This window comes from Phyllobates terribilis, unplaced genomic scaffold (genome assembly GCF_046119375.1).
Source record: "Phyllobates terribilis strain yellow unplaced genomic scaffold, ASM4611937v1 Scaffold_31__1_contigs__length_13893835, whole genome shotgun sequence".
NCBI classification, from domain to species: Eukaryota; Metazoa; Chordata; class Amphibia; order Anura; family Dendrobatidae; genus Phyllobates; species Phyllobates terribilis.
The window spans coordinates 8,964,635-8,973,020 of record NW_027362791.1 but is presented as its reverse complement, the minus strand read 5'-3'; positions in this window follow the sequence as shown (position 1 = coordinate 8,973,020).

The following is an 8,386-nucleotide window of genomic DNA, read 5'->3' as shown; positions in this document are numbered from 1 at the left end:
GTCAGTGAGCATTCCGATTTCAGTTCCAGAGCGATTCGCCCAATGAGTCCTTGATATTTAGTCATTTTCAGCTAATAATTTGGATTTTTGAAAATGTCACTTTTTTGTGAAAATATCCACTAAATGAGGGAATAATATGTGTGAGGGTACCCCAGGAGAGTTCCAAATGTGTGTGGGTAGAATATATATCCCACCGGGGTAAAATTGAAAAAAGTTTAAAAAAGAATTTTCTTGGACTTAGTCATTTTTCCGGCGTTTATCAGACTTTCAGATAGGGGAAATGTCAGTGAGCGTTCCGATTACAGTTGCAGAGCGATTCGCCCAATGAGTCCTTGATATTTAGTCGTTTTCAGCCAATTTTCTGGATTTTTGAAAATTTCACTTTTTTGTGAAAATATCCACTAAATGAGGGAATAATATGTGTGAGGGTACCCCAGGAGAGTTCCAAATGTGTGTGGGTAGAATATATTTCCCACGGTGGTAAAATTGAAAAAAGTTTAAGAAAAATTTTTCTTAAACTTAGTCATTTTTCCGGCGTTTATCAGACTTTCAGATAGGGGAAATGTCAGTGAGCATTCCGATTTCAGTTCCAGAGCGATTCGCCCAATGAGTCCTTGATATTTAGTCGTTTTCAGCTAATATTTTGGATTTTTGAAAATTTCACTTTTTTGTGAAAATATCCACTAAATGAGGGAATAATATGTGTGAGGGTACCCCAGGAGAGTTCCAAATGTGTGTGGGTAGAATATATATCCCACGGGGGTAAAATTGAAAAAAGTTGAAAATTTTTTTTTGGGACTTAGTTATTTTTCCGGCGTTTATCAGACTTTCAGATAGGGGAAATGTTAGTGAGCGTTCCGATTTCAGTTCCAGAGCGATTCGCCCAATGAGTCCTTGATATTTAGTCGTTTTCAGCCAATTTTCTGGATTTTTGAAAATTTCACTTTATTGTGAAAATATCCCCTAAATTAGGGAATAATATGTGTGAGGGTACCCCAGGAGAGTTCCAAATGTGTGTGGGTAGAATATATATCCCACCGGGGTAAAATTGAAAAAAGTTTAAAAAAGAATTTTCTTGGACTTAGTCATTTTTCCGGCGTTTATCAGACTTTCAGATAGGGGAAATGTCAGTGAGCGTTCCGATTACAGTTGCAGAGCGATTCGCCCAATGAGTCCTTGATATTTAGTCGTTTTCAGCCAATTTTCTGGATTTTTGAAAATTTCACTTTTTTGTGAAAATATCCACTAAATGAGGGAATAATATGTGTGAGGGTACCCCAGGAGAGTTCCAAATGTGTGTGGGTAGAATATATTTCCCACGGTGGTAAAATTGAAAAAAGTTTAAGAAAAATTTTTCTTAAACTTAGTCATTTTTCCGGCATTTATCAGACTTTCAGATAGGGGAAATGTCAGTGAGCATTCCGATTTCAGTTCCAGAGCGATTCGCCCAATGAGTCCTTGATATTTAGTCGTTTTCAGCTAATATTTTGGATTTTTGAAAATTTCACTTTTTTGTGAAAATATCCACTAAATGAGGGAATAATATGTGTGAGGGTACCCCAGGAGAGTTCCAAATGTGTGTGGGTAGAATATATATCCCACGGGGGTAAAATTGAAAAAAGTTGAAAATTTTTTTTTGGGACTTAGTTATTTTTCCGGCGTTTATCAGACTTTCAGATAGGGGAAATGTTAGTGAGCGTTCCGATTTCAGTTCCAGAGCGATTCGCCCAATGAGTCCTTGATATTTAGTTGTTTTCAGCCAATTTTCTGGATTTTTGAAAATTTCACTTTATTGTGAAAATATCCCCTAAATGAGGGAATAATATGTGTGAGGGTACCCCAGGAGAGTTCCAAATGTGTGTGGGTAGAATATATATCCCACCGGGGTAAAATTGAAAAAAGTTTAAAAAAGAATTTTCTTGGACTTAGTCATTTTTCCGGCATTTATCAGACTTTCAGATAGGGGAAATGTCAGTGAGCATTCCGATTTCAGTTCCAGAGCGATTCGCCCAATGAGTCCTTGATATTTAGTCGTTTTCAGCTAATATTTTGGATTTTTGAAAATTTCACTTTTTTGTGAAAATATCCACTAAATGAGGGAATAATATGTGTGAGGGTACCCCAGGAGAGTTCCAAATGTGTGTGGGTAGAATATATATCCCACGGGGGTAAAATTGAAAAAAGTTGAAAATTTTTTTTTGGGACTTAGTTATTTTTCCGGCGTTTATCAGACTTTCAGATAGGGGAAATGTTAGTGAGCGTTCCGATTTCAGTTCCAGAGCGATTCGCCCAATGAGTCCTTGATATTTAGTTGTTTTCAGCCAATTTTCTGGATTTTTGAAAATTTCACTTTATTGTGAAAATATCCCCTAAATGAGGGAATAATATGTGTGAGGGTACCCCAGGAGAGTTCCAAATGTGTGTGGGTAGAATATATATCCCACCGGGGTAAAATTGAAAAAAGTTTAAAAAAGAATTTTCTTGGACTTAGTCATTTTTCCGGCATTTATCAGACTTTCAGATAGGGGAAATGTCAGTGAGCATTCCGATTTCAGTTCCAGAGCGATTCGCCCAATGAGTCCTTGATATTTAGTCGTTTTCAGCTAATATTTTGGATTTTTGAAAATTTCACTTTTTTGTGAAAATATCCACTAAATGAGGGAATAATATGTGTGAGGGTACCCCAGGAGAGTTCCAAATGTGTGTGGGTAGAATATATATCCCACGGGGGTAAAATTGAAAAAAGTTGAAAATTTTTTTTTGGGACTTAGTTATTTTTCCGGCGTTTATCAGACTTTCATATAGGGGAAATGTTAGTGAGCGTTCCGATTTCAGTTCCAGAGCGATTCGCCCAATGAGTCCTTGATATTTAGTCGTTTTCAGCCAATTTTCTGGATTTTTGAAAATTTCACTTTTTTGTGAAAATATTCACTAAATGAGGGAATAATATGTGTGAGGGTACCCCAGGAGAGTTCCAAATGTGTGTGTTTAGAATATATATCCCACGGGGTAAAATTGAAAAAAGTTTAAGAAAATTTTTTCTTAGACTTAGTCATTTTTCCGGTGTTTATCAGACTTTCAGATAGGTGAAATGTCAGTGAGCATTCCGATTTCAGTTCCAGAGCGATTCGCCCAATGAGTCCTTGATATTTAGTCGTTTTCAGCTAATAATTTGGATTTTTGAAAATTTCACTTTTTTGTGAAAATATCCACTAAATGAGGGAATAATATGTGTGAGGGTACCCCAGGAGAGTTCCAAATGTGTGTGGGTAGAATATATATCCCACGGGGGTAAAATTGAAAAAAGTTGAAAATTTTTTTTTGGGACTTAGTTATTTTTCTGGCGTTTATCAGACTTTCAGATAGGGGAAATGTTAGTGAGCGTTCCGATTTCAGTTCCAGAGCGATTCGCCCAATGAGTCATTGATATTTAGTCGTTTTCAGCCAATTTTCTGGATTTTTGAAAATTTCACTTTATTGTGAAAATATCCCCTAAATGAGGGAATAATATGTGTGAGGGTACCCCAGGAGAGTTCCAAATGTGTGTGGGTAGAATATATATCCCACCGGGGTAAAATTGAAAAAAGTTTAAAAAAGAATTTTCTTGGACTTAGTCATTTTTCCAGCGTTTATCAGACTTTCAGATAGGGGAAATGTCAGTGAGCATTCCGATTTCAGTTCCAGAGCGATTCGCCCAATGAGTCCTTGATATTTAGTCGTTTTCAGCTAATATTTTGGATTTTTGAAAATTTCACTTTTTTGTGAAAATATCCACTAAATGAGGGAATAATATGTGTGAGGGTACCCCAGGAGAGTTCCAAATGTGTGTGGGTAGAATATATATCCCACGGGGTAAAATTGAAAAAAGTTTAAGAAAATTTTTTCTTAGACTTAGTCATTTTTCCGGTGTTTATCAGACTTTCAGATAGGGGAAATGTCAGTGAGCGTTCCGATTTCAGTTCCAGAGCGATTCGCCCAATGAGTCCTTGATATTTAGTCTTTTTCAGCCAATTTTCTGGATTTTTGAAAATTTCACTTTTTTGTGAAAATATCCACTAAATGAGGGAATAATATGTGTGAGGGTACCCCAGGAGAGTTCCAAATGTGTGTGTTTAGAATATATATCCCACGGGGTAAAATTGAAAAAAGTTTTAAAAAAAAATTTCTTGGACTTAGTCATTTTTCCGGCGTTTATCAGACTTTCAGATAGGGGAAATGTCAGTGAGCATTCCGATTTCAGTTCCAGAGCGATTCGCCCAATGAGTCCTTGATATTTAGTCGTTTTCAGCTAATATTTTGGATTTTTGAAAATTTCACTTTTTTGTGAAAATATCCACTAAATGAGGGAATAATATGTGTGAGGGTACCCCAGGAGAGTTCCAAATGTGTGTGGGTAGAATATATATCCCACGGGTGTAAAATTGAAAAAAGTTGAAAAAAATTTTTTTTTGGACTTAGTCATTTTTCCGGCGTTTTTCAGACTTTCAGATAGGGGAAATGTCAGTGAGCATTCCGATTTCAGTTCCAGAGCGATTCGCCCAATGAGTCCTTGATGTTTAGTCGTTTTCAGCCAATATTTTGGAATTTTGAAAATTTCACGTTTTTGTGAAAATATCCACTAAATGAGGGAATAATATGTGTGAGGGTACCCCAGGAGAGTTCCAAATGTGTGTGTTTAGAATATATATCCCACGGGGTAAAATTAAAAAAAGTTTAAAAAAAAAATTTCTTGGACTTAGTCATTTTTCCGGCGTTTATCAGACTTTCAGATAGGGGAAATGTTAGTGAGCGTTCCGATTTCAGTTCCAGAGCGATTCGCCCAATGAGTCCTTGATATTTAGTCGTTTTCAGCCAATTTTCTGGATTTTTGAAAATTTCACTTTATTGTGAAAATATCCCCTAAATTAGGGAATAATATGTGTGAGGGTACCCCAGGAGAGTTCCAAATGTGTGTGGGTAGAATATATATCCCACCGGGGTAAAATTGAAAAAAGTTTAAAAAAGAATTTTCTTGGACTTAGTCATTTTTCCGGCGTTTATCAGACTTTCAGATAGGTGAAATGTCAGTGAGCATTCCGATTTCAGTTCCAGAGCGATTCGCCCAATGAGTCCTTGATATTTAGTCGTTTTCAGCTAATAATTTGGATTTTTGAAAATTTCACTTTATTGTGAAAATATCCCCTAAATTAGGGAATAATATGTGTGAGGGTACCCCAGGAGAGTTCCAAATGTGTGTGGGTAGAATATATATCCCACGGGGGTAAAATTGAAAAAAGTTGAAAATTTTTTTTTGGGACTTAGTTATTTTTCCGGCGTTTATCAGACTTTCAGATAGGGGAAATGTTAGTGAGCATTCCGATTTCAGTTCCAGAGCGATTCGCCCAATGAGTCCTTGATATTTAGTCGTTTTCAGCCAATTTTCTGGATTTTTGAAAATTTCACTTTATTGTGAAAATATCCCCTAAATGAGGGAATAATATGTGTGAGGGTACCCCAGGAGAGTTCCAAATGTGTGTGGGTAGAATATATATCCCACGGGGTAAAATTGAAAAAAGTTTTAAAAAAAAATTTCTTGGACTTAGTCATTTTTCCGGCGTTTATCAGACTTTCAGATAGGGGAAATGTCAGTGAGCATTCCGATTTCAGTTCCAGAGCGATTCGCCCAATGAGTCCTTGATATTTAGTCGTTTTCAGCTAATATTTTGGATTTTTGAAAATTTCACTTTTTTGTGAAAATATCCACTATATGAGGGAATAATATGTGTGAGGGTACCCCAGGAGAGTTCCAAATGTGTGTGTTTAGAATATATATCCCACGGGGTAAAATTAAAAAAAGTTTAAAAAAAAAATTTCTTGGACTTAGTCATTTTTCCGGCATTTATCAGACTTTCAGATAGGTGAAATGTCAGTGAGCATTCCGATTTCAGTTCCAGAGCGATTCGCCCAATGAGTCCTTGATATTTAGTCGTTTTCAGCTAATAATTTGGATTTTTGAAAATTTCACTTTTTTGTGAAAATATCCACTAAATGAGGGAATAATATGTGTGAGGGTACCCCAGGAGAGTTCCAAATGTGTGTGGGTAGAATATATATCCCACGGGGGTAAAATTGAAAAAAGTTGAAAATTTTTTTTTGGGACTTAGTTATTTTTCCGGCGTTTATCAGACTTTCAGATAGGGGAAATGTTAGTGAGCGTTCCGATTTCAGTTCCAGAGCGATTCGCCCAATGAGTCCTTGATATTTAGTCGTTTTCAGCCAATTTTCTGGATTTTTGAAAATTTCTCTTTATTGTGAAAATATCCCCTAAATTAGGGAATAATATGTGTGAGGGTACCCCAGGAGAGTTCCAAATGTGTGTGGGTAGAATATATTTCCCACGGTGGTAAAATTGAAAAAAGTTTAAGAAAAATTTTTCTTAAACTTAGTCATTTTTCCGGCGTTTATCAGACTTTCAGATAGGGGAAATGTCAGTGAGCATTCCGATTTCAGTTCCAGAGCGATTCGCCCAATGAGTCCTTGATATTTAGTCGTTTTCAGCTAATATTTTGGATTTTTGAAAATTTCACTTTTTTGTGAAAATATCCACTAAATGAGGGAATAATATGTGTGAGGGTACCCCAGGAGAGTTCCAAATGTGTGTGGGTAGAATATATATCCCACGGGGGTAAAATTGAAAAAAGTTGAAAATTTTTTTTTGGGACTTAGTTATTTTTCCGGCGTTTATCAGACTTTCAGATAGGGGAAATGTTAGTGAGCGTTCCGATTTCAGTTCCAGAGCGATTCGCCCAATGAGTCCTTGATATTTAGTCGTTTTCAGCCAATTTTCTGGATTTTTGAAAATTTCACTTTATTGTGAAAATATCCCCTAAATGAGGGAATAATATGTGTGAGGGTACCCCAGGAGAGTTCCAAATGTGTGTGGGTAGAATATATATCCCACGGGGTAAAATTGAAAAAAGTTTTAAAAAAAAATTTCTTGGACTTAGTCATTTTTCCGGCGTTTATCAGACTTTCAGATAGGGGAAATGTCAGTGAGCATTCCGATTTCAGTTCCAGAGCGATTCGCCCAATGAGTCCTTGATATTTAGTCGTTTTCAGCTAATATTTTGGATTTTTGAAAATTTCACTTTTTTGTGAAAATATCCACTATATGAGGGAATAATATGTGTGAGGGTACCCCAGGAGAGTTCCAAATGTGTGTGTTTAGAATATATATCCCACGGGGTAAAATTAAAAAAAGTTTAAAAAAAAAATTTCTTGGACTTAGTCATTTTTCCGGCATTTATCAGACTTTCAGATAGGTGAAATGTCAGTGAGCATTCCGATTTCAGTTCCAGAGCGATTCGCCCAATGAGTCCTTGATATTTAGTCGTTTTCAGCTAATAATTTGGATTTTTGAAAATTTCACTTTTTTGTGAAAATATCCACTAAATGAGGGAATAATATGTGTGAGGGTACCCCAGGAGAGTTCCAAATGTGTGTGGGTAGAATATATATCCCACGGGGGTAAAATTGAAAAAAGTTGAAAATTTTTTTTTGGGACTTAGTTATTTTTCCGGCGTTTATCAGACTTTCAGATAGGGGAAATGTTAGTGAGCGTTCCGATTTCAGTTCCAGAGCGATTCGCCCAATGAGTCCTTGATATTTAGTCGTTTTCAGCCAATTTTCTGGATTTTTGAAAATTTCACTTTATTGTGAAAATATCCCCTAAATTAGGGAATAATATGTGTGAGGGTACCCCAGGAGAGTTCCAAATGTGTGTGGGTAGAATATATTTCCCACGGTGGTAAAATTGAAAAAAGTTTAAGAAAATTTTTTCTTAAACTTAGTCATTTTTCCGGCGTTTATCAGACTTTCAGATAGGGGAAATGTCAGTGAGCATTCCGATTTCAGTTCCAGAGCGATTCGCCCAATGAGTCCTTGATAGTTAGTCGTTTTCAGCTAATATTTTGGATTTTTGAAAATTTCACTTTTTTGTGAAAATATCCACTAAATGAGGGAATAATATGTGTGAGGGTACCCCAGGAGAGTTCCAAATGTGTGTGTTTAGAATATATATCCCACGGGGTAAAATTAAAAAAAGTTTAAAAAAAAAATTTCTTGGACTTAGTCATTTTTCCGGCATTTATCAGACTTTCAGATAGGTGAAATGTCAGTGAGCATTCCGATTTCAGTTCCAGAGCGATTCGCCCAATGAGTCCTTGATATTTAGTCGTTTTCAGCTAATAATTTGGATTTTTGAAAATTTCACTTTTTTGTGAAAATATCCACTAAATGAGGGAATAATATGTGTGAGGGTACCCCAGGAGAGTTCCAAATGTGTGTGGGTAGAATATATATCCCACGGGGGTAAAATTGAAAAAAGTTGAAAATTTTTTTTTGGGAC